Source organism: Schistocerca piceifrons, chromosome 2 (assembly GCF_021461385.2).
Source record: "Schistocerca piceifrons isolate TAMUIC-IGC-003096 chromosome 2, iqSchPice1.1, whole genome shotgun sequence".
Taxonomy (NCBI): domain Eukaryota; kingdom Metazoa; phylum Arthropoda; class Insecta; order Orthoptera; family Acrididae; genus Schistocerca; species Schistocerca piceifrons.
The window spans coordinates 941,505,766-941,531,466 of record NC_060139.1 but is presented as its reverse complement, the minus strand read 5'-3'; the positions used below and the strand labels follow the sequence as shown (position 1 = coordinate 941,531,466).

Here is a 25,701-nt window from a genome sequence, read left to right as displayed (position 1 = left end):
GCGTACCATCACTTTTCCGACTTTGATTAAGGTCGGATTATAGCCTATCGAGATTTCGATTTATCGTATCGCAACATTGCTGCTCGCATTGGTCGAGATCCAATGACTGTTAGCAGAATATGGAATCGGTGGGTTCAGGAGGGTAATACGGAACGCCGTGCTGGGTCCCAACGGCCTCGTATCACTAGCAGTCAAGATGACAGACATGTTATCCGGATGGTCCAGCCACGTCTCGATCCCTGAGTCAACAGATGGGGACGTTTGCAAGACAACAACCATCTGCACGAGCAGTTCGACGACGTTTGCAGCAGCATGGACTATCAGCTCGGAGACCATGCTGAGGTTACCCTTGACTCTGCATCACAGACAGGAGCGCCTGCGATGGTGTACTCAACGACGAACCTGGGTGCACGAATGGCAAAACGTCATTTTTTCGGATGATTCAAGGTTCTGTTTACAGCATTATGATGGTCGCATCCGAGTTTGGCAACATCGCGGTGAACGCATGTTGGAAGTGAGTATTCGTCATCGCCATACAGGCGTGTTACCCATTGGTTTCACGTCTCGGTCACCTCTTGTTCGCATTGACGGCACTTTGAACAGTGGACGTTACATTTAAGATGTGTTACGACCCGTGGCTCTACCCTTCATTCTATCCCTGCAAAACCCTACATTTCAGCAGGATAATGCACGACCGCATGTTGCAGGTCCTGTACGGGCCTTTCTGGATACAGAAAATGTTCGACTGCTGCCCTGGCCAGCACATTCACCAGATCTCTCACCAACTGAAAACGTCTGGTCAATGGTGGCCGAGCAAGTCGTCACAACACGCCAGTCACTACTCTTGATGAACTGTGTAATCGTGTTGAAGCTGCATGGGCAGCTGTACCTGCACACGCCATCCAGTCTCTGTTTGACTCAATTCCCAGGCTCATCAACGCCGTTATTACGGCCAGAGGTGGTTGTTCTGGGTATTGTTTTCTCAGGATCTTTGTACCCAAATTGCGTGAAAATGTAATCACATGTCAGTTCTAGTATAAAATATTTGTCCAATGAATACCCTTTTATGATCTGCATTTCTTCTTGGTGTAGCAATTTTAATGACCAGTAGTGTATTGTCGACGTAAACCCGTCCAGGCGACAGCAGCGTCATCTGGCATGGAATGACTGCTAGTCAGCACACTCGCGGTGCATGAAGAGCTAAAGAAACTGGTACACATCGCTAATATAGTGTAGGGCACCAGCGAGCACGTAGAAGTGCCGCAACACGATGTGACATGGACTTGAATAGTGTCTGAAGTGGTGCTGGAGGTAACTGACACCATGAATCATACAGGGCTGGCCATAAATCCGTAAGAGTATGAGGGGTTGGAGATCTCTACTGGACAGCATGTTGCAAGTCATCCCAGATATGCTCAGTAATGATCATGTCTGAGGAGACTGGTGGCCAGCGGAAGTGTTTAAACTCAGAGGGGTGTTCCTGGAACCACTCTGTAACAATTCTGGGCGTGTAGGGTGTCGCATTGTCCTGCTCGAATTGCCAAAGTACATCTGAATGCACAATGGACATAAATGGATGCAGGTGATCAGGCAGGATGCTTACGCACGTGACACCTATCAGAGTCGTATCTAGACGTATCGTGGGTCCCATATCACTCCAACTGCACTCTTCCCACACCATTACGCAGCCTCCACCATCCTGAACAGTCCCCTGTTGACATGCTGGGTCCATGGATTCATGAGATTACCTCGATACCAGTACACGTCCATCCGCTCTATACAATTTGTAACGAGACTCGTCCGATCAGGTAACATGTTTAGAGTCATCAACAGTCCAACGTCGGTGTTGACGGACTCAGGCGAGGCGTAGAACTTTGTTTTGTGCAGTCAACAAGGGTACACGAGTGGGCCTTCCTCTCCGAAAGCCCATATGGATGATGTTTCGTTGAATGGTTCGCACGCTGACATTTGCTGATAGCCCAGCCATTGAAATCTGCAGCAATTTGCGGAAGGGTAGCACTTCTGACATGTTGAACAATTCTTTTCAGTCGTCGTTGGTCCCGTTCGTGCAGGATCTTTTTCCGGATACATCGATGTTGCAGATTTGAAGTTTTACCGGATTCCCGATATTCACTCAATACTAATGAAATGGTCGTACGGGGAAATGCACACTTCATCGTTACCTCGGAGATGCTATGTCCCATCGCTCGTGCGGCGACTAATAACACCACGTTCAAACTCACTTCAATCCTGATAAGCTGCCATTGCAGCAGCAGTAACCGATCTAACAACTGTGCTAGACACTTGTTGTCTTATAAAGGCGTTGGCGACCGCAGCGCCGTATTCTGCATGTTTACATTTTTCTGTATTTGAATATGCATGCGTGTACCAGTTTCTTACGCGCTTCAGTATAGTATCAGCGAGAGAGCTGTCCGTGTGTAGAATAGGGAAGGCACGTGGACAGTATGCGATGACCCAGAGGCTCGACAAAAGCATTTCGGAAACTGTACGACTTGGTTCAAATGGCTCTGAGCACTATGGGACTTAACATCTGAAGTCATCAGTCCCCTATAACTTAGAACTACTTAAAACTAACTAACCTAAGTACCACATCCATACCCGAGGCAGGATTCGAACCTGCGACCGTAGCGGTCGCGTGGTTCCAGACTGAAGCACCTAGAACCGCTCAGCCACAGCGGCTGGCTGCACGACTTGTTCTAGGAGCACTGTGATGAGTGTCTTCAACACGTGGCGAAATCAAGGTGAAACCACATCCAAGCGTCGCAGGCTGGGCAGACTGGTAAAACAGAACAGGCGGCGATCAGTGGCGGAACTAACATCAGACTATAATGCCGGGCAGAGTACAAGTGTGTCTGAACACACAGTGCGTCGAACAGCCCTAACGATGGGCCTCCGCAGCCAACGACCTATGCATATGTCAATGTTAACACCACGATATCGGCAACTACGACTAAAATGGGCACTTGACCATCGCCACTGGACGTTGGTGGAATGGCAGAGCGTTGCATGGTCTGATGAATCGAAATACCTTCTTCATCATGCAGATGGAAGGGCGGGAATTCGTTGTCTTCTAGGGTATCATCTCCTTGACATCTACATTGCGGTGGGGAACATTCACGTGTGCATCCATGGGTCCAGTGGAGCTCGAGCAACGTACCATGAGAGCATAGGTATGATTGCAGACCACCTACATCCATTGATGACGATAGTGTTTCCCAGTAACAGTGGCATTTTTCAACAAGATAATGCGCCATTTGCTGGCCCCCAACCTCGCCAGACCTGAAGCCGATCGAACACATCTGGGATATAATTGAATGGGGTGTCAGAGCTCATCGCCCCTCCCTGGAATCTACAGAAATTAGGTGACTTGTGTGTTTAGACGTGGTGCCAAATCCCTCCAGCGACCTACCAAGGCCTCACAGCTTCCACTCCAAGATGAGTCGATGCCGTTATGCGTGCCAAAGGCGCACATACCGGCTATTAGGTAGGCGGTCACAACGTTTTGCTTGATCAGCATATTTAGTTAAGGCATATAACGTCTCTGACGGCAGTTTCTATCCCAGGGACGCTTTACACAGAATTTAGCGTTCTAATTACACTAGTGACATTCACAGAAAACTTTCGAATGCGTGACCACTGGCCTGTATGCAAGCGATTACAACGTCGAACCATTGGCTGTTGTGTCAGTTCGAAGAGACCTAGTATGTCCGCAATGGTACCAGCAGCGACGGCAATTCTAGCGACAAAGTCTTCTTCCGGTTCCACAACGCTCTCGTACACCAGCTGCTTCATGTGCCTCCAGGGGAAATAGATGGTTCCTCACATCATTGCTGAAGTGAGCTGGTGTCCCAACGTCCTGAAAGTACATCGTTTGTCTAACATTCAGAGGTACATTCAACAAGTAGACCCAACCATCCGTACACAGAGCAGTTCTGAACGTCAGTGCATATTCCCATACAGCGACACCATCATAACAGCTTACGTCAGCACCGCTGTCAAAATGTTCCCTAATATTAGAAGATGACTTCAGATATGTTCATTATCGATATATATTCGTGTTGATTTTCTCTACCTCCTGTATTAATTTCAACGAATGTTTCGGAACATACTGTAACTTCCGTACAAGCCCTGATCCATATTGTCTTCGCGATCCTTTCGTGATATTTACGTTGGTGGGAGTAGAATCGTTCTGCTTTGCCGAAAAATCCGGTCCTCTAAACTTTCTCCACAATGCTTCACTGAAAGAACGTCGTTTTCCCTCCAGGAATTCCCTTTGGAGTTCAGAGATTGTTTCTGTAATACTCGCTTTCTAATTGCATATACCGGTAACGTTCGTAGGAGCACGCGGCTGAATTGTTTCGATATCTTCCTATAAACCGACCTGATGTGGAGCCCAACACTCGATCAGAACTCAAGAACGGGTCGCACAAGTGTTGTGTACGCGGTCTTCTTTGTAGATGAGCCACACTTTCACCAGGATTCTCCCAGTAAAACGACGTCGAACAATCGCCTCCCCTACAGTCGGCCGTACGTGCTAGTTACATTTCATATCGCTCTGCAGCGTTACTGCTAAATACTTAATCGACTCGACTGTGTCATTGTATTCGAAATTTACAGGATTGTTGTTCCTATTCATCAGCGTTAACCTACCGTTTTCCACATTTAGAGCAAGCTGCTATTCATCACACCGCAATGAGGTTGTGTGGGGATATTACTCAACGACAACACTTCCCCATACACTACAGCGTCATCAACAAACATCACAATTTGATAGCCTATCCGACAAATCATTTACGTATGTACAGAATACGAACGGACCTGATTCATTTAAATAATGAATGCTGCACCAGTTACTTATTTTTTCATAATCAGCTTAACGCGATTCGAGAATTTATACTTATTTTCAAGTACATTTGCTTTCATGAATATATTTGGTGAAGTCTGTGATTTTCTGCCTCTCTCGCGTCTTTTTGAGGTTATAAGGTATTGTGCTTCCTGTATTCTACACAATATCACACACACGCAAGTCATCACTTACACTGTTTGGTTTAGTAATAAAAAGAAGCAAGAGAGGCAGAAAATAACACATGCCAACATCACCACAAATATTAATTTAAACAAATGCACGAATGCAGTTGAAGATGAGAGTAAATTCTCGAAACGCGTTGTATTATGCTTGAAAAAAAAAATAACTAGCTGGTGAAATTTTCATTACATAAATCATGAACGACATAGTTTCAGTTTTTCCTGAAATAGAGAATAAGATGAACGAAATTAAGAGCGGGCCTGCCACACTTCCTTAGGGAACTGACGACTTTCTTGTCGCTGATGAACACCCGCCGTGTAGGACAACGTATTGCCGGCCGGTGTGGCCGAGCGGTTCTAGGCGCTACCGCTACGGTCGCAGGTTCAAATCCTGCCTCGGGCATGGATGTGTGTGATGTCCTTGGGTTAGTTAGTTTTAAGTAGTTCTAAGTTCTAGGGGACTGATGACCTCAGATGTTATGTCCCATAGTGCTCAGAGCCATTTGAACCATTTTTGACAACCTATTGCGTTCTATTACTGAAGACGTCTTCTGGCTACTAGCATATCATAGAACGTTCTATATATGGAGACTTCTTGTTTTACGACACAGAGGGTTCTTTCAGAAATGTAAACGTTTCTGTAACTCATTTTAGAATTGTATAGAAATACATACTTATCTCTAGCATAGCTCCGTTTTACCGAAAAGTACTTTTTTCTTTTACATGACAACGTCTCGCAGTGTGGCACGCATTTTCGAAAAGTTTTTGTTTCGAAAATTGTGTTATTTCTGTCACACTATGTGTGATACTTGCAAGATACTTATATCGTCTGTTCACGAATGAAATACATGTCTCCTTTCTATTTTTGTAAAGACACACTGGTGAAAACAGTGAAGTACAAATGTGAAATTCCCGCACGAAATCCAAGAAAAGGCTGTTGTGAAGTTTTCAGGACAACTCAACATCCGAAGATTGTACCACTGCGACACGTACTTGAAAAAACCACACGAAATCGCTGCCGAAGAGGTTTCCCACTTAAAAAAAGGTAACGTGCGGGGCAAACAAACAAAACAGCCTACCATTTAATCGCAATAATGGAAAGGCTAAGGAGATACCAGTTGTTTAGCGACTAAGAAACGACATAAGGCAGATAAAGTAATTGTGGTGGGAACAGACTGCTTCGATCTAAGTTCGTTAAGACTTACGAGCGTGTGGAGGTTAAAATTGCATTTACAATGTCTACATGTTTTCCGTAGCGTGCTGTTGTTGGCAATAGTAATGATTAAAAGTGAACTCGATGTACCATGAGTCGGATGTGGGCAGCTAGTGGCATTGCTCGCTCTTAATCTCCTATGTTTCCTAAATGAGGTTGGATGGTATTGTGCACTGCTTAAGCAAAAGAGCCGTTAAATGGTACAAAGAGTCATTAAGAAGCCAGTACTGGCCGCGAATAAGCAAAGCCACGTGGTTTTAGTATGACATGGTTTTATGATCACGCAAAGGTAAATTTCAGTATACTAAAAAATTCAATATAAAACACTTTGGTGAAGGGGATGTAATATTCAAATGCTTTGGTTAAAAGATAGGTAGCTCTAAATGAACTACAACAATTCGTCTCAAATGTTACGCAAAAACCATTAAATTTCTACGTTTACTACTTACTTGACTTGATTCATTTGACTCCTACGGAGGCGTAAAGCATTCGGGAGAGCTCGTCATCCATCTCTGTGTTTGACTATTTCCTTTAATTCCTCCCGCATATTGGCAACTCTCCTCGCTTCCACTTCCACCGTCTTGTTCCATGTATCTCTAGGCCTGTTTCTCTTCTTTGTTCCTTGGGAATTCCATTGTAATGCCTTCCTTTCGACTGCACTATCCGGCTTACTCAATGTGTGCTCCAGCCATCTCCACTTTCTTTCACATATCTGCTCTTCTATAGGTGTCTGATTTGTTTTTCTCGGAATATCCTTAGTACTTACTTTTTCTGGCGACCAGATACTCATTATGCGTCGAAAAAACTTACTTTTAATACACAAGTATAGAAGTATCGCAGTGAACATAACCTGATTGGTTGTAGTTGTCAGGGAGAGGGACTGACCTTGACGAGGGGACACGAACCTAACGTAAAGGAATTATGTGTTCCATTGCAATTTAGTTAAACACGCGACATGAGGAATGAGCATGTAGCAATGTCATCTAAGTAAGTGCTGCGGCATGAAGAAAAGGCATATCTGCGTCCTTATGACACCAAAACCTTTCCCAGAGCGTGGTCACTTGCGATGGACCACGCACTCCCCAATTGAAATCAGCGCTAAGCCTCTGATTGACTCTCTCAAGGCAAATACGTTGAGGTGCGTGAGACATACCACGTACAGCTGCACAGAGACAACGCCGGCAATATTTGATACGCTAACGCGAGGGCGTGACGTCTGCCCGTATCCATGACAACGTCCTTGGACACGAACCTGCAAAGACAGCTTGCGGCCGCGGCGAATTCTGCGAGTACCATCCAGTTCTCGCCGAAGCAGCGGGCGGCGCCGGTCCCGATGCAATCCCACTGCTGGCGCAACTCCAGAGCTTCCACCTCCTCCTTCCTCCCACTTCGCCGCTCAAGACGGATGGAAAGCGCCAGCGGAGATGCTATCTGCGCATTTTGTCCGGGGAGCGATGCGTATTTGTCAGACGGATCAGATAGCGGTCACGAAGTAATTTGGTGCTGCTGAACCATTATTAGAACGAGAAAAATGTGCCGTATATAAACGTCATGTATGAAATGTGAGTTAAGCGATAAGCAGCCTCCTCGTGTAGCTTAACGTGCAGTACGCTAACTAGCGAGAAACGAGACACGCGTATCATGTCATTTCTGGAAACCCAGAATCTACTCTGTAGGGATCAACATGGTTTCCGGAAACAGCGATCGTGTGAGACCCAACTCGCTTTATTTGTTCTTGAGACCCAGAAAATATTAGATACAGGCTCCCGGGTAGATGCTAATTTCCTTGACTTCCGGAAGGCGTTCGATACAGCTCCACACTGTCGCCTGATAAACAAAGTAAGATCCTACGGAATATCAGACCAGCTGTGTGGCTGGATTGAAGAGTTTTTAGCAAACAGAACACAGCATGTTGTTCTCAATGGAAAGCCGTCTACAGACGTTAAAGTAACCTCTGGCGTACACAGGGGAGTGTTATGGGACCATTGCTTTTCACAACATATATAAATGACCTAGTAGATAGTGTCGGAAGTTCCATGCGGCTTTTCGCGGATGATGCTGTAGTATACAGAAAAGTTGTAGCATTAGAAAATTGCAGCGAAATGCAGGAAGATCTGCAGCGGATAGGCACTCGGTGCAGGGAGTGGCAACTGACCCTTAACATAGACAAATGTAATGTATTGCGAATACATAGAAAGAAGGATCCTTTATTGTATGACTAATATGATAGCAGAACAAACACTGGTAGCAGTTACTTCTGTAAAATATCTGGGAGTATGCGTACGGAACGATTTGAAGTGGAATAATCGTATAAAATTAATTGTTGGTAAGGCGGGTGCCAGGTTGAGATTCATTGGGAGAGTCCTTAGAAAATGTAGTCCATCAACAAAGGAGGTTGCTTACAAAACACTCGTTCGACCTATACTTGAGTATTGCTCATCAGTGTGGGATCCTTACCAGGTCGGGTTGACGGAGGAGATAGGTAAGATCCAAAGAAGAGTGGCGCGTTTTGTCACAGGGTTTTTTGGTAAGCGTGATAGCGTGAAGGAGATGTTTAGCAAACTCAAGTGGCAGAGACTGCAAGAGAGCCGTTCTGCATCGCGGTGTAGCTTGCTGTCCAGGTTTCGAGAGGGTGCGTTTGTGGATGAGGTATCAAATATATTGCTTCCCCCTACTTACACCTCCCGAGGAGATCACGAATGTAAAATTAGAGAGATTCGAGCGCGTACGGAGGCTTTCAGACAGTCGTTCTTCCCGCGAACCATACGCAACTGGAACAGGAAAGGGAGGTAATGACAGTGTCACGTTAAGTGCCCTCCGCCACACACCGTTGGGTGGCTTGCGGAGTATAAATGGAGATGCAGATGTAAATGTAGATGTAGAGGTGAACAGAGATAGGATCAAATTCTCTAATTTTGTACTGGTACACCAGCCAGCCTGTGGCTTTTTTTTTTTTTTTAAGATATTCTAGGCTGGTCTAGAAAAATGCCGCGTTGTTGCCCAACCTCCGCCTCAGAAAATAAGATACACACAAACAATACAATAACGAACAGAACAAGTTTTACACTATTCGGCGCAAGATGGCACATGCGAGCCTCCCTCCTTCAAGCCACTCTCTCGAGAACCGAGAAGGCGTTCGTAGACGAGGGACTGGTGGAATTTTGTGACCTCTCACTGCAAAACATGTCGTAGCGTGAAATACTGAATAAGACAGATCAGATTTTTGTTTCATGGGGAGGAACTGGGCCAGTGGGCTGCAGGATCGCACGCTACGTGACAGGTAAAACTTTGCGGTTGCCATAATGGCTTTAGTCATTTTCCGTTTGATCTCAAATACGGAGGAATCATTTTAGAACTATGCTATCTCCATTTCTTCAATGTGTGTGGGAAGAACTGGTCCGTTCCTGAGAATGGAACACGATTGAATTTGTTTATGTATATAAAAAAGCAGTAATTAAGACCCATGAAATATAGAGGAATAAGTTTACAAGTGCAGGATATAAAATTTACGGGAAAATTCTTAGTAAAAAATCGGGACCGTTAATCTCAGAAGAACCAATACGCTTCAGAAAAGATCTTCAAGTAACGATAATGTATTTATAATAAGAAAAATTACTGAAAAACGTCGAGAATTTGGCTTAGAAACACATTTAGCATTTACTGATTGCGAAAAAGCCTTCGAAAAGGTAAAAATGTCGCTATTGTGAAAAATACTGAAAATAAAACTGCTCCTAAACACATCATTAGTACCATAAAGAGTCTTTACTTAAATACGGCCGGCCGCTGTGGCCGAGCAGTTCTAGGCGCTTCAGTCCGGAACCGCCCTACTGCTACGGTCGCAGGTTCGAATCCTGCCTCGGGCATGGATGTGTGTGCTGGCCGTAGCTTAGTTAGGTTTAAGTAGTTCTAGGTCTAGGGGACTGATGACCTCAGATGTTAAGTCCCATAGTGCTTAGAGTCATTCGAACCATTTAAATACGAAAATAGTTATAAGAGTTATAACTTCAGCTTCTAAAACGTCGGATGAAATTTTAATGAATGAAGATATTCGACCAGGGGTGTAGCCTGTCACCCACTTTGTTTAATTTATGTATTGACGATCAAGCTTTGAAGTGGAAAAATGGAAGTAGGATCTAGCATAACATTAAATACTCTGTTATTCACTGATGACCAGGTAATTATACAGGAAAGAAAGATAATTTACAAAGAGCCGTATAGACTGAGTCAAAAGCAATACAAAAAGCAATATACTACAACTAACTATAACTGAAAACGAGGCAAAAATGATGACATTCAAGAGGAAAAATTCAGTCAGATCAAAAATAACAATAAATGAGAAAATTTTACTATAAGTATCCCTCTTCAGTTATCTAGAATGTGATATTAGTCTCAACTATGACAAAGACAGTGAACAGAAGGTTAATAAACATCGAGCGATCAGCGGAAAAATTGTTACAACGTTGGGAAGGAAAACAAGAAAGAAAACACAAATGAAATTCTATAAAGATATTGCTGAACCTACTTTTGAATATGGTTCTAGATCATGGATAGTAACAAAGAAAGAAAAAAACGCGTATAGAGGCAGCAGAAATGAAGCTGATGAGATATATAAGGGGCTGTAGTAAAATGAATAAAATAAGGAATGATACAATAAGATTTAAAAATCTTTTCAAGTTAATGAGAAGGTAGAAGAGAGTAGAATGAAATGGAAGGATAATGTTGACAGAATGGTAGAAGATAGATTGCCAAAAAGATTATGAATTATCAGCAAACTGGACAGAGAGAACTAGGTACGTGTGGTAAGAGATGGATGGATGGATGGATGATGGATACCGGTACAGGTAACTATAATACCTGATCCTTGGAAAGAGATGACGATCTCAAATTTGGTGGGGTTTATATTAGAACTAGCGTCCTATGAACGTACGCTGTTTCAAAGAACCAGCACATCGAGAATTTCTCGAAAACTCGTCGTTATTGACACGACTAGCTGTAACAAAATGGCGGAAATTATCATACTGTCAGGTTACAGAATTTTCGTATTATAACTTGAGTGTTATGAAAGTAGGACATTTCACGGCAATGGCCCACTGAAACCTTAGTTAGCAGCCGTCCGAAGTGGTTAGTGCGACGAGAGACGCAGAAAATGAAGAAAAACGAGTACCGAACTATGATTAAACACTTTCAATTTCTCGAGTATAAGTCATTCGATACGGTTTTGATAGGTTAGTATATAGAATCATAAATGACTAATCGAGATCATTCTAATGTCACGGTTTGGTACTGGAACTGATTGAAAAGCAAGAAAGCGGTCAGTATTGATATACAAGACAGTGGCTCTTCCAGCATAGCACACTCCAGCTAGCAGAGAAACAGTCACGACGTCGTAAGCGTACGGTCCGAGACTCTATCTGGTTCATTTGGTTGCCTTGATTCCACTTTATTCAGCAGTCTGAAAAACTGATTTGGTAGGAAGAAATTTTCAACAAACTAAAATATTGTCACCTTCATAATTGAGTATGCTGCAGAGTTTGAGGAAACTATTTCTCCAGTGTGATGGTAAAGTCTCTTTGGGTCAAGTGTCTTTTTATCTAAGGAGACTGTTGAGACGCAACACATGCATAAAAAATTTGTTATTAGAGTATCCAGCCATCGCATATGCTCCTTAGAGTTGTGATCTTTCTGTAACGATATTTTTTATCACAATCCCACTAGAGAAAAACAAAGAGGACTCCGATTGGTTCAAATGGCTCTAATCACTATGGGGCTTAACATCTGAGGTCATCAGTCCCCTACACTTAGAACTACTTCAACCTAACTAACCTAAGGACTTCACACACATCCATGCCCGAGGCAGGATTCGAACCTGTGACCGTAGCGGCAGCGCGGTTCCGGACTGAAAGACCTAGAACCGCTCGGCCACAGCGGCCGGCAAAGCGGACACCGATAATTGGTCAGAGTACGCCATCGTAGTTAATACTACGTTAATGCAATGAACAGTAAAGGTCGCAATTTGTTGCACAACAGTCACAAATTACTAGTTTCTGCCAGTGAGTATCAACAGTCTTCGGTGTTTTCGTCAGTAAACATGATCTCGGCACGTTTGCGGTACACGTACCATACCAAAATCTCCTAACAGTACTTGACAATGTTAGTTATATGGAACGTGTAACGAGATACCTTATATCGAAGATAATACCGAAAACTAACTGTGGCTACTGGCCGAGACTAGTGATATGGGTAACGTTTGTCATATCACTGCGATCTTCACTGAGAAATATGACAAAGTTCAAAGTAAGAAGCGACTAAACTACCAATTCATGACGCATGTCGCTTCAGTTTCATATAAAACGTGAGCAACAAAAGACATGTAGTGAGTGAAAGTTTTTTTAGTAAAAGCAGGTTAGGATTCATATCTACCACCTAGACCTTGTCACAAAGAAGCTAAATATCGAGCCATTGTTGCTCTACCGATTAGCCTGCACTGAACAGACGACTGTAGCCTGTAAGATATCAGTGTCACTTAAATCGCGGCAGAATACACAATATTATTTCCTGTCGAGCTTAAAAAGAAGCTCGTAGGAACACTAATACTCCCCATATCCCCTACGAACAGTAATATCCGGTACGTGATGGTAACCGTAGACTCTATCATACTTTGTGTTCTGTCTATAGTATTCACGATCATTGCACTCCCTCTTAATCGTCAACTCACACTACCATCCGAACAGCAGTGCAAGACAAACTAACCTGTGCACAGCCATCCAACATGTAAATATTCGTTATCAAGAAAGTAAAATCCTCACTATACCGCTACATAACACAGCCGTCTTCTTAAAATCATTTTCGGTATCAGGATCCCATCTCTGCAGCAATCTTCTTCAAGATGTTAGAGAAATTAAATTCGTACCGAACGCCTAATGGTTCACTTTCTAGTACAATAGCTGTCTTCCAGATAGTTGTCTGAAACTCACTTATCAGCCCCGCCGTCCCCCAGCATTTCTCCTTCCCATTTCCTACAGAGTTTTCTATTGAAAGTCTGTTCATTATGACCACAGTCACTGGCGTTTCGATCTTCTCTGTCTTCATGCTTTCCATTGCTCATGATACTGGACACGACATCAAAAGTACTCATATAGTCAATGTCATGTTATACTTAATGTCCTTTATTACAATTGTTATTATTATTGCCAATTATTGTTATTACTCACAAATTGTATTTGTGTTGTAATATATTTTAGTATAAACTGTCACTGCTGCGATGAAGGAGATACAAGGCTAAAAACACTGTAAATAATCAAATAAATGATGTATCATTTAAACGAATTCCGCACACCGTTTAGAAATACGGCGCTGTCATCTCGATGAAACGAATCAGCAGGTGGCGAATAACGACTCAGAGACGTATCTGACTGGATTACTGATTCGCTACACTATCGTTGTTGTCACGTCGTAAGAGAAAATGGCAGCGTTACAGAAACCAGCGAGCCATTACGAGCGCAGTTCCCAGCCTTCGCCGACATTAAGTATGCAACCCGCCTTGCTGGCGTGCCTTTTTGGTCATCCACCTCCCGGCGGCACCTTTTCATGGTCGGCAGCTAGCTTGTCGCGGCGGAGAACTCTGTCAGCCGCATGTTTGAAACGCGATGGTTTCAAGAGCTCTGCGTGCTGTGTAGCGAATTAAAAATGACATTCTACTGGACATCAAAGAAACTCTGCATGGCCTTGTCAGCTCTTCGTCGGAAACCAGTTCAACAGGTTTGCCCACTAGGCTTACGAACTGATGATGCGAGAGACATCTGATCTTCACTGTGCAACCGACCAGATGTGCAGCTCTTAACAGAATTAATGATAAAAACATCGTCTGGACATTCACATGGTAGATGAAAGTAGGGAGTGAACGTTCTGTACCTTCAGTACGTGACGGAATGTGCAGTGCTGCGACTGTAAATCATTCACTCTCGGGCAAATAGCGCCCAGCTGCGCGAACGTATTTCTTTGCTTCGTAAGCAAACATTTGAAGGTCGGGTGCATGGCACATCGTATTGTATTGGGCGAGACTCGTTTATAAACTCTGCCGCTAGTGGCAGCACCTGTCACACAACTGCAATGTAAGCAATGGACGAACAAGACCAGTCAGAAAATTTTTAGTCAAAACAACATTGTGTTCCGGAGTGGCAACACATTATCAGTTACTAATGAGTTTTTCGGCGCTCCATTTAACTTTAATCTGTGACAGTGAAAAATTCAAGTAATATAAATGCTAAACAATCGCAGTAGTAAGTTCGGGTTGTATCGAACAAGGCAATGTACCAGACAAACTAGATAGCGTAAAAATTTAAATTTTTACGTTTTTTAACAGGCAAATACAGTGCATTCAGGACGTAAATGATATGAAAATAGCATGGTGAAAGCTGCAAGAAAAGGTAGACTTTTTGGAATTACAATCAGGAAAGTGGGTGACAAATATACAGTTCCAAGAAGTACGTAAAGTCTTAAGGGAAAACGGAGAGGTGGCCGTGAAACCTATTTTAGGAAATTATTTTTTCCCATTAGTACCCACTGATGAATGGGAAACAGCTTTGTATGATGATGTAAGTAATTTACATAGCTGCTGATAACTTTAAATCTAGTGCACAAGTATGCACAGCAACTGAAAATAAAATATCGGTTAAACAAGACAAAAATGAAAACGAATAAAGACTTTTACAATGATTTTATGAGAAACCATGAAGACTTTAGTTGAAGACAGCTGAACCCATGAGGTTGCAGCGAGCAGTGGCAAAGAACAAGTTGACAGTTTCTTTGCCAGATTAACTGAGCAAATTCACAAGTTCAAGTTTATAACTATTTAAGATCTAACTGAAACGTTTTTTGGAACAAAAATGACTTTTTTTACATACTAAAATTTTGTGTCGGATTCAACACTTCAAAAATTTAAATGTCCAAAATGTAAAGAAGAGAAAAATATTTTTAACAGTCAAGGAACATATCTTCGTATGACATCGCGTTTTACAATCATATCAAGTAATGTATCATAATCCTGTTAAGTGTCAAAAATGTTCAACACAACCTTCCTTACTATTATACGAGGATCAGGTACCAAATGGAAACCAAGTGTAAATCCGAAGAAGATTTGCACAGATAAGCTGGACAGTGGTTCTAGTATGCCCGCCGACAGCGTCAAGTTGCTTTTTCCAGCTCTGAGAGGACAGTGAGCACGTAATGATGCCTAGAAAACAGTGTCTTCTGCCGTATCTGAGGGCCTGGTGAGAGATTTCACCTGATGCCATGCACCCTACATAACGTAACTGTCATTAGTTTCCTTCTTCATGACAATTCTCGGTCGCAGTCTGCAGGGACAGTGAAGATGCTCCTGCAGCGTTTTCGATGGAAAGTTTTTGATCACTCACAATATAGTTCGTAATTGGCGCCCCTTAGTTTCATCTCTGCTCACATGAACCTTTGACTTGAAGAGATTTTAGCAAAGACAACGAGCTGTAGACTAGCATAAAGTGGCTGCCTTCTACGATGAGTGTGTTGGAAAGTTGGTACAACGCTATGACGAATATCGAAGTCGGAGCGGCGACTTTGTAGAGAAGTAGCTGGAAGGTGCAACTAACTGTTGCAAATAAAACACTGTTGGTTTTGACGGTGGTTTCCATTTCGCGACCGATCGGTCTTTACTTTCTGAATAGCACTCACAATTCTGAAAGAGCCCACGTGTCATACACTACCCAAACTTCCTCTATACTGTTCCAGTACCCCTTGCCAACCAGGGAAAAGACGCCTTACAAAAGATACTGTATTTTGTTGAAAGCCGGTTGTAGGTTTCTGTACTTTAAACTTAGGCTAATCTAAATACTGATTCCATTGTCTACATCAAAGTATACCATTATGCACTTAATCTGATTTACTCGACAGAAGTTATGAGAGGAGGAAGCGAAATCATCACGTCGAACTTGCCTATTATGTCTACGAGTAATTGCTACGACAACCAAAATCCAAACCACTTTCAATGACACAGTTTTGCTGAAAAGATCCAGTTTGCTGACAGCTTCTTAAAAAAGATGGATTCGTAATATAAAATCTCTATACGTGTCATTAGGGCTATGTATTAGCAGTCTTTCAGAGGATGGGAAGTGAATGCAGAAAATAAATTAAAGAGAACTTTTATATAATACGAAAAATAACCCTGGGTTCGTTGCGGGTCGGCGGTGGGGTGAGTGGACTGCTGCGGTCTATTGTGGGGTTGTGTACGACTGAGGGCTACGGCGGGACGAAGCCTCTCCATCGTTTCTAGGTCCCCGGCTTCATACAATACGAAAATTGTTCCATTCTTGTTCTACTTCTACATTCCGAAAAAAGAAAAAAATTTTAAAAACTCACGAAATAATTTTGGATGGAGACGAATGCTCTTTGTAGGTCTCATAATTCAATCGCCGGAAATCACCTACTTGTAAAATGAGATAAAATTATTTTTAATAGTGCCAGTGATCATCCTACTGATATTAAGTCGACATTTCTTTATAATCGCGAAATTAATTACGCATTAGGAAAACCTGTTTCGACAACATATGTTCGTGAATAGCTTACTGGTTTGTTTGCGTACTTTCCTCAATCAAAATTATTGTTCAAGATGAATTAAAATACTGAACGTAGATACACTACGGTAACGATATTTCCATTATCTTCCAACCAAAAAGAAAGCAAGAAAGTTACGAAATCGAATGTTTCATTAAGCAAAGTAATAAGCGTATAGACATGAAGCTCTCTGCGTTTCAACTTCATTTCGTTTTTAATCGGTGCCTTGCTTTCAAGCTGATCGATTAACGCAGGCCTGCAGCCGGATACTGACTCCCGGCACAACACAACATATCGCGCTGATAAAACCAGACAGCCTTGGCCTTTAGCAAGGGCGGTCAGCACTCGAGACGAAAAAGAAAAACCGCGCCAAGATTTGTTTACCACCCTCAGACTCTCGTTCGATCAAGCAGCTAGCCGATAGGCTCCGATCTCCATTCAGAGATTGGACTCGCTATTTGAGTTTATGTCCTGTAATAGTTTCCGAGAAGACCTCGCCGCTACTGGATGTCCTCTAACCCACACCAAACTTCTTGCGGGAACTGGGAACAATCCGTAACTATGCCTCTCGCAGTGGTCGCAGGAAATCTTGAAACGTCAAAGTTTTTTCTCTGGGGGCAATTAAAATCGAAACTCCAAGATAACAACGGCAATAAATTAGCGCTATGTTCAAGAGATTTATGGCCAATACAAGAGCCTTCTGCAGTTTGTATTTCTTTAACCCGCTGTGCCTTGTTAAAAGTGAAATACATATTTATTCATTTCTTCACATATTACTAAAAAGGAAAACAACCATTTCTGAAACAGTACAATCAAACAATAATATTATAACAAATAAAGCAAATTGCATTCACAAGTTTGGGACAAAGAACTGATTTATCTTTCCTTTTCTGCTTTTTTTTCTTACACTTTTATTCATTGTCTTTGTATTCGTTTGTGTTTATGAGACACGGGACACAAAAGAAAAAAGCTTCCACCCATTCACATACCATTAAAATTTGGTCGTAAAAAAAAGAGAAAAAAACTTGTCTAAATTTCTTATCAAACTTAAATTATAGCTAAGGAACTGTCTGTCAGAATGCGCCATATACACCGATCCGCACTTTCCATAAAATACCTAGTTGCAATAAACTCACCAGAGTCAGAGATATATTTGCACAAGGAAATCTCAACAACTGCTTCCAGTTCATAGAATTTCCTTTGTTATGATTACAGAACCATTTGCTGAGTTTAATGACGATTGCTCGTGGAAAGAAGCCTGTTCAAGAATAGCAAATGAAAGGCTGTCAGTCAAGATATATCTGTAAATGTTGTTTATCGGTAAATGAAACACGTGCCTGCACAGTGCTTTAGCTGGCTGTGGAGTTACATCTCTGATTCGCCTATACAAACGTGCAAGTAGTTTTCTACACCTGAAGCATCGCAGCAGATTGTGTGACGGACTCAACCGACAATCCTACCATTTCTTAACAACTAATCTATGGAAGCACGACTCCCGACCAGCCTCACGGAAACGGTAGAGGAGGAAAGTAGTAAAGACAGAAAAAGACTTGACTAGACAAAACAAGATGATGTGTGTAGTACTTATACACTGAAATGAAATTAGGAGCAGTGACAACTTTAGGAAAAACTGCATCTCCATATAAGCGTATGGACTAGAGATTCTTGGGTGATTTCTTTTCTTTTTGTCAGTCTTTTGACGGTTTGATGCGCCCCGCCACCAATGCACCTCTCGTGCAAACCCTTTCCAGTCTCTGTCTTCCTTTACAGTTTTTACCCTCTACACCTCCCACACCTGCGCCTGCCATTGAAGTTATTCCTAGATGTCTTAACACATTTCCTATCACCTTATATTTTCTCCTTGTGCGTGTTTTCGACATGTTCCTTTCCTCCGCGATTCTGCGAAAAACCTCCCCATTTCTTATCGTATAGCTTCACCTCATTTTTAAAATCCTTCTTTAGCACCACACTTCAAAACCTTCGAGTCTCTTCTTTTCCGGTTTTCCCTCAGACCATAATTACCACACAATATTATGCTTCAAACGTGCAATGTCAGAAATTTCTTCGTCACACTAAGGACGCTGTTTGATTCTAGTGAATTTTTGTCTAGGAATGCTCTGTTTGCTTGTTATATGCTGCTGTTCACGTCTACGTTGCTTCGTCCGGCAAACGTTATTTTGCTTCCGAGCTATTTGAACTTACGCATTTCGTTTACTTCGTGGTCCTCAGTTTTGATATTGAGGTCATATCTAATTTCATTTCTAAAACTAAACGCCTCCCGGACAGGCCGCCGTGTCATCCTAGGCGTCACTGGTTGAGGATATGGAGGGGAATGTGGTCAGCACACCGCTCTCCTGGCCGTATGTCAGTTTGCCTCACGAGGACTGAGTGCAATCCGCTTGCCAACAGCACTCGACAGACCGGATGGTTACCCATCCAAGTGCTATCCTAGCCCGACAGCGCTTAACTTCGCTGATCTGACGGGAACCCGTGTTACCACTGTGGCAAGGCCGTTGGCTGGATTTCATTTCTGCTACTTCCCATTATACACTGCACTGATCGTTCTGCAGAAGACAAAAGACAAACCTCACCAGTATCTTAGAACACTACGTGATCTGGACACCTCCAAAAACATACGTTTTTCATATTAGGTGCATTGTGCTGCCACCTACTGCCAGGTACTGTATATCAGAGACGTCAGTAGTCATTAGACATCGTGAGTCAGCAGAATTGAGTGCTCCGCGGAACTCACGGACTTCGAACGTCGTTAGATGAGTGGGTGTCACTTGTGTCTGTACGCAAGATTTCCACACTCGTGAACGTCCCTAGGTCCACTGTTTCCCATGTGATAGTGAAGTGGAAACGTGAAGGGACACGTACAGCACAAAAGCGTACAGGCCGACCTCGGCTGTAGACTGACTGAAACAGCAGACAGTTGAAGAGGATCGTAATGTGTAGTATGCAGACATCTATCCAGACCATCACACGGGAACTCCAAATTGCATCAGGATCCACTGCAAGTACTATGACAGTTAGGCGGGAGGTGAGAAAACTTGGATTTCATGTTCGAGTGGCTGCTCATTAGCTGCACATCACGCTGGTAAATGCCAAACGACGCCTCACTTGGTGTATGGAGCGCAAGCATTGAGCGGTTTAGCAGTGGAAAAACGTTGTGTGGGGTGACGAATCACGGCACACAATGTGGCGATCCGATGGAAGGATGTGGTTATGGTGAATGCCCGGTGAACGTCATCTGCTAGCGGGTGTAGTGCCAATAGTAAAATTCGGAGGCAGTGGTGTTATGGAGTGGTCGTGTTTTTCATGGAGGGGGCTTGCACCCCCAGCTGTTTTGCGTGGCACTATCACAGCACTGGCCTATATTGATGTCTTAAGCACCTTCTTGCTTCCCATTGTTGAAGAACAATTCGGGGATGGCGATTGCGGTTTTCAACACGATCGAGCACCTGTTCATAATGCACTGCGTGTGGTGTAGTGGTTACACGACAAAAACATCCTTGTAATCGTCTGGTCTGCTCAGAGTCTCGACCTGAATCCTATAGAACACCTATGGGATGTTCTGGAACGCCGAATTCGTGCCAGGCCTCACCGACCGACCGACATCCTCAGTGCAGCACTCCGTGAAGCATGGGCTGTCATTCACCAAGAAACCTTCCAGCACCTAATTGAACGTATGGCTGCAATAGTGGAGGCTGTCATCAAGGCTTAGGATGGGCCAACACCATATTGAATTACAGCATTACCGATGGAGGGCACCACGAACTTTTAAGTCATTTTCAGCCATGTGTCCGGATACTTTTGATCACATAGTGTAAATGATTGTGGTGTACAAACCAACCATCGACTTTACGACAGCTCATATTTCAACCACCCAACAGAGAGTAAACAGCACTTGCTCTGAAACTTCCTGGCAGATTCAGACAGTGTGCCGTAGCAGGATTCGAACCCGAAACCTTGCCTCTGGATAGCCAATCCTCTCAAGAGTTGAGCTATCCAGGCACGTCTCGTCACTACCCTCACTGTTTCAGTTCTAGCAGTGCCTCCCTTCTACATCCAAACTTCATAGACAAAACTGAAGATGTGACTGCTGTCACGAGTTGTGGCTGTGTGGCTCATTCGGTTTGACAACTGTAAGTCGGAAGGCGGGAAAGAACTACCGCCAGACTCACACTCGCCCGTTGCTCTGTCCCGCTATGTAACGTTAATGTCGACGAAGGGCAAGACACTAGATTCGAGTCCCGGTCCAACACACAGCAAGTTTATGAACAACACACACTCTCTTGCAGAGCTACCTGCGTTCTCTCGCCTTACGAGCTGCCCCGCAACCGGCCGGCCGGTGTCTCAGCAGCGCGGAGCCGTCCTAGGCCAGAGTCCATGTCCCCAACTGCAGTCGGTCCGGCCCGCTGCACCTGCCACTTTCTCTGCCGGCTGCCAAGGCCCTCGGCCGCCTCCGTCATCGCTATGCAGCGCGGGCCGCGCTTTACGAGGAGAAATCCATTTGCGGGAGCGGCTATTATACTCCCGGCTCTGCACTCCGTAGTACGTCTTCTCAAGGAAATCTTGTGTATGGCTCGGAGCACTATGGGACTTAACTTCTGAGGTCATCAGTCCCCTAGAACTTAGAACTACTTAAACCTAACTAACCTAAGGACATCACACACACCCATGCCCGAGGCAGGATTCGAACCTGCGACCGTAGCGGTCGCGCGGTTCCAGACTGTAGTGCCTAGAACCGCTCGGCCCCAGACGCCGTCGAAATCTTGTGTATCTCTCAGTGAAGTCGGGCTACCCTAGGAGCAGGAATTCGGCACAGCGCGAGCAGGACAGCGCACTCCTGTTTTCCCAGAAAATGAAACCGCAAGCGCAGTAAGTATTCAGTCCACACGTGGTGTGTGGGAAGTGTGTTGAAACTAAGTGCTGTTACTTTAACCAAAGTCCTAAAATACCATATAGTATGGATAGCGTGCTAGAAAAGAAAACAAACCTCCTTTGTTTGCTGGTAGCTCAACATAATGGACGATGAAGAACATTGATCCAGACTTATGCTGCATCCTTTTACTTAGAAAGTTAACATGTGGCCGCATTTAAAGTGATTGGCGTAATTGTTAACTTGATTATTAAAATGTATGACAGCGTTATAACTGTTATTATTTAAAGCGATTTCTTTAATTTGGCGCTTGGCTTGATCTTATTTAATAAATTTTGAAAGGTTTGGGTAAATTCGTAAGTAATAATATTTTGTATTTTTAAATTATTTTACATTTTGTGTATCATTACACATGGTGTACGCCTCACGTTAATCATCTCTAGTCGAATTGTTTGTGAACACTGTCTAGAAAGGTGGCTGCACTGCATTTTATCGGAAAATTGAGTGCATCTGTGTATTTGTACGTCAGTTGTTATGAGAAGCTCGTATTGTTGAGTTGTTACAGAAATGGGGCAGTTTTCATTACAGCAGCGAATTGATATTGTGGAATATTATATAAAAATAGACTTCACCAATGTACACTACTGGCCATTAAAATTGCTACACCAACAAGAAATGCAGGTCATAAACGGGTATTCATTGGACAAATACACTCCTGGAAATGGAAAAAAGAACACATTGACACCGGTGTGTCAGACCCACCATACTTGCTCCGGACACTGCGAGAGGGCTGTACAAGCAATGATCACACGCACGGCACAGCGGACACACCAGGAACCGCGGTGTTGGCCGTCAAATGGCGCTAGCTGCGCAGCATTTGTGCACCGCCGCCGTCAGTGTCAGCCAGTTTGCCGTGGCATAGGGAGCTCCATCGCAGTCTTTAACACTGGTAGCATGCCGCGACAGCGTGGACGTGAACCGTATGTGCAGTTGACGGACTTTGAGCGAGGGCGTATAGTGGGCATGTGGGAGGCCGGGTGGACGTACCGCCGAATTGCTCAACACGTGGGGCGTGAGGTCTCCACAGTACATCGATGTTGTCGCCAGTGGTCGGCGGAAGGTGCACGTGCCCGTCGACCTGGGACCGGACCGCAGCGACGCACGGATGCACGCCAAGACCGTAGGATCCTACGCAGTGCCGTAGGGGACCGCACCGCCACTTCCCAGCAAATTAGGGACACTGTTGCTCCTGGGGTATCGGCGAGGACCATTCGCAACCGTCTCCATGAAGCTGGGCTACGGTCCCGCACACCGTTAGGCCGTCTTCCGCTCACGCCCCAACATCGTGCAGCCCGCCTCCAGTGGTGTCGCGACAGGCGTGAATGGAGGGACGAATGGAGACGTGTCGTCTTCAGCGATGAGAGTCGCTTCTGCCTTGGTGCCAATGATGGTCGTATGCGTGTTTGGCGCCGTGCAGGTGAGCGCCACAATCAGGACTGCATACGACCGAGGCACACAGGGCCAACACCCGGCATCATGGTGTGGGGAGCGATCTCCTACACTGGCCGTACACCACTGGTGATCGTCGAGGGGACACTGAATAGTGCACGGTACATCCAAACCGTCATCGAACCCATCGTTCTACCATTCCTAGACCGGCAAGGGAACTTGCTGTTCCAACAGGACAATGCACGTCCGCATGTATCCCGTGCCACCCAACGTGCTCTAGAAGGTGTAAGTCAACTACCCTGGCCAGCAGGATCTCCGGATCTGTCCCCCATTGAGCATGTTTGGGACTGGATGAAGCGTCGTCTCACGCGGTCTGCACGTCCAGCACGAACGCTGGTCCAACTGAGGCGCCAGGTGGAAATGGCATGGCAAGCCGTTCCACAGGACTACATCCAGCATCTCTACGATCGTTTCCATAGGAGAATAGCAGCCTGCATTGCTGCGAAAGGTGGATATACACTGTACTAGTGCCGACATTGTGCATGCTCTGTTGCCTGTGTCTATGTGCCTGTGGTTCTGTCAGTGTGATCATGTGATGTATATGACCCCAGGAATGTGTCAATAAAGTTTCCCCTTCCTGGGACAATGAATTCACGGTGTTCTTATTTCAATTTCCAGGAGTGTATATTATACTAGAACAGACATGTGATTACATTTTCACGCAATTTGGGTGCATAGATCCTGAGAAATCAGTACCCAGAACAACCACCTCTGGCCGTAACAACGGCCTTGATACGCCTGGGCATTGAGTCAAACAGAGCGTGGATGGCGTGTCCAGGTACAGCTGCCCATGCAGCTTCAACACGATACCACAGTTCATCAAGAGTAATGACTGGCGTATTGTGACGAGCCAGTTGCTCGACCACCATTGACCAGAGATCTGGAGAATGTGCTGGCCAGGGCAGCAGTCTAACATTTTCTGTATCCAGAAAGGCCTGTACAGGACCTGCAACATGCGGTCGAGCATTATCCTGCTGAAATGTAGGGTTTCGCAGGGATCGTATGAAGGCTAGAGCCACGGGTCGTAACACATCTGAAATGTAACATCCACCGTTCAAAGTGCCGTCAATGCGAACAAGAGTTCACCAAGACGTATAACCAATGGCGCCCCGTAGCATCACTCCGGGTGATACGCCAGTATGGCGATTACGAATACACGCTTCCAATATGCGTTCACCGGATGCGACCATCATGATGCTGTAAACACAACCTGGATTCATCCGAAAAAGTTTTGGCATTCGTGCACTCAGGTTCGTAGTTGAGTACACCATCGCATGCGCTCCTGTCTATGATGCAGCGACAAGGGTAACCGCAGCCATGGTTCCGAGCTGATAGTCCATGCTGCTGCAAACGTCGTCGAACCGTTCGTGCAGATGGTTGCTGTCTTGTAAACGTGCCCATCTGTTTACTCAGGGATCGAGACGTGGCTGCACGATCCCTTACAACCATGCGGACAAGATGCCTATCATCTTGACTGCTAGTGATACGAGGTCGTTGGGATCCAGCACGGCGTTCCGTATTACCCTCCTGAACCCACCGATTCCATATTCTGCTAACAGTCATTGGGTCTCGACCAACGTGAGCAGCAGTGTCGCGATACGATAAACCGCAATCGCGACAGGCTACAATCCGACCTTTATCAAAGTCGGAAACGTGATGGTACGCATTTCTCCTCCTTACGCGAGGCATTACAACAACGTTTCACCAGGCAACGCCAGTCAACTGCTGTTTGTGTGTGAGAAATCGGTTTGAAACTTTCCTCATGTCAGCACGTTGCAGGTGTCGCCACCGGCGCCAACTTTGTGTGAATGCTCTAAAAAGCTAATCATTTGCATATCACAGCATCTTCTTCCTGTCGGTTAAATGTCGCGTCTGTAGCACGTCATCTTCGTGGTGTAGCAATTTTAATGGCTACTAGTGTATGTAAAGAACTGTTGAAGCGAACTATCCTGGTAGGGAACTCCCCACGATGAGCACTATTGAAGATACGGTCAAGAATGGATGGTTGCAGGATCCGTTCAGAATGTGTAGACGGTTAGGTGACCGACAGTGAGGACTCCTGAAATTTGAGGCGCAATTTGCATGGACATCACGAAAAATCCCCGAAAGACGGCAAGGACGTTATCGCAGGAGGTTGGTGTATCTCTTACATTGTGTCACCGTGTGTTAAAAGGTGTGAAATTAAAGGCCTATCGTGCGAGTGCAATGCAAGAGTTGAAATTTGAGGATCAGGAAAAAAGAGTTCATTGTGGAAACTGGTTGTTAACATCAGTTGCTAACGGTTCCCTGGACGCCTTGCTTTACTTCATATCAGATGAGGCCCGGTTTCAATCGTCAGGTTGTGTAAACTCCTACAAAAGCAGATACTGGTCGCAGGACAGCCAACATATTCTGCATAAAGAACCTCTCCACTCAGAGGAGGTAGGCGTTTGGTGTGCATGAGCATTATTGGTCCCATATTTTT

The 25,701-nt window shown here is 44.5% G+C and overlaps 1 protein-coding gene and 1 pseudogene across 1 annotated transcript in view; one reads left to right on the top strand and one right to left on the bottom strand.

Annotated features, from left to right (window-relative positions):
- LOC124777510 (flocculation protein FLO11-like) overlaps positions 1 to 25,701 on the top strand; it is a 503,784-nt gene that overhangs the window by 334,226 nt on the left and 143,857 nt on the right. The window lies entirely within an intron of this gene.
- LOC124778254 lies at positions 19,244 to 19,361 on the bottom strand (annotated as a pseudogene).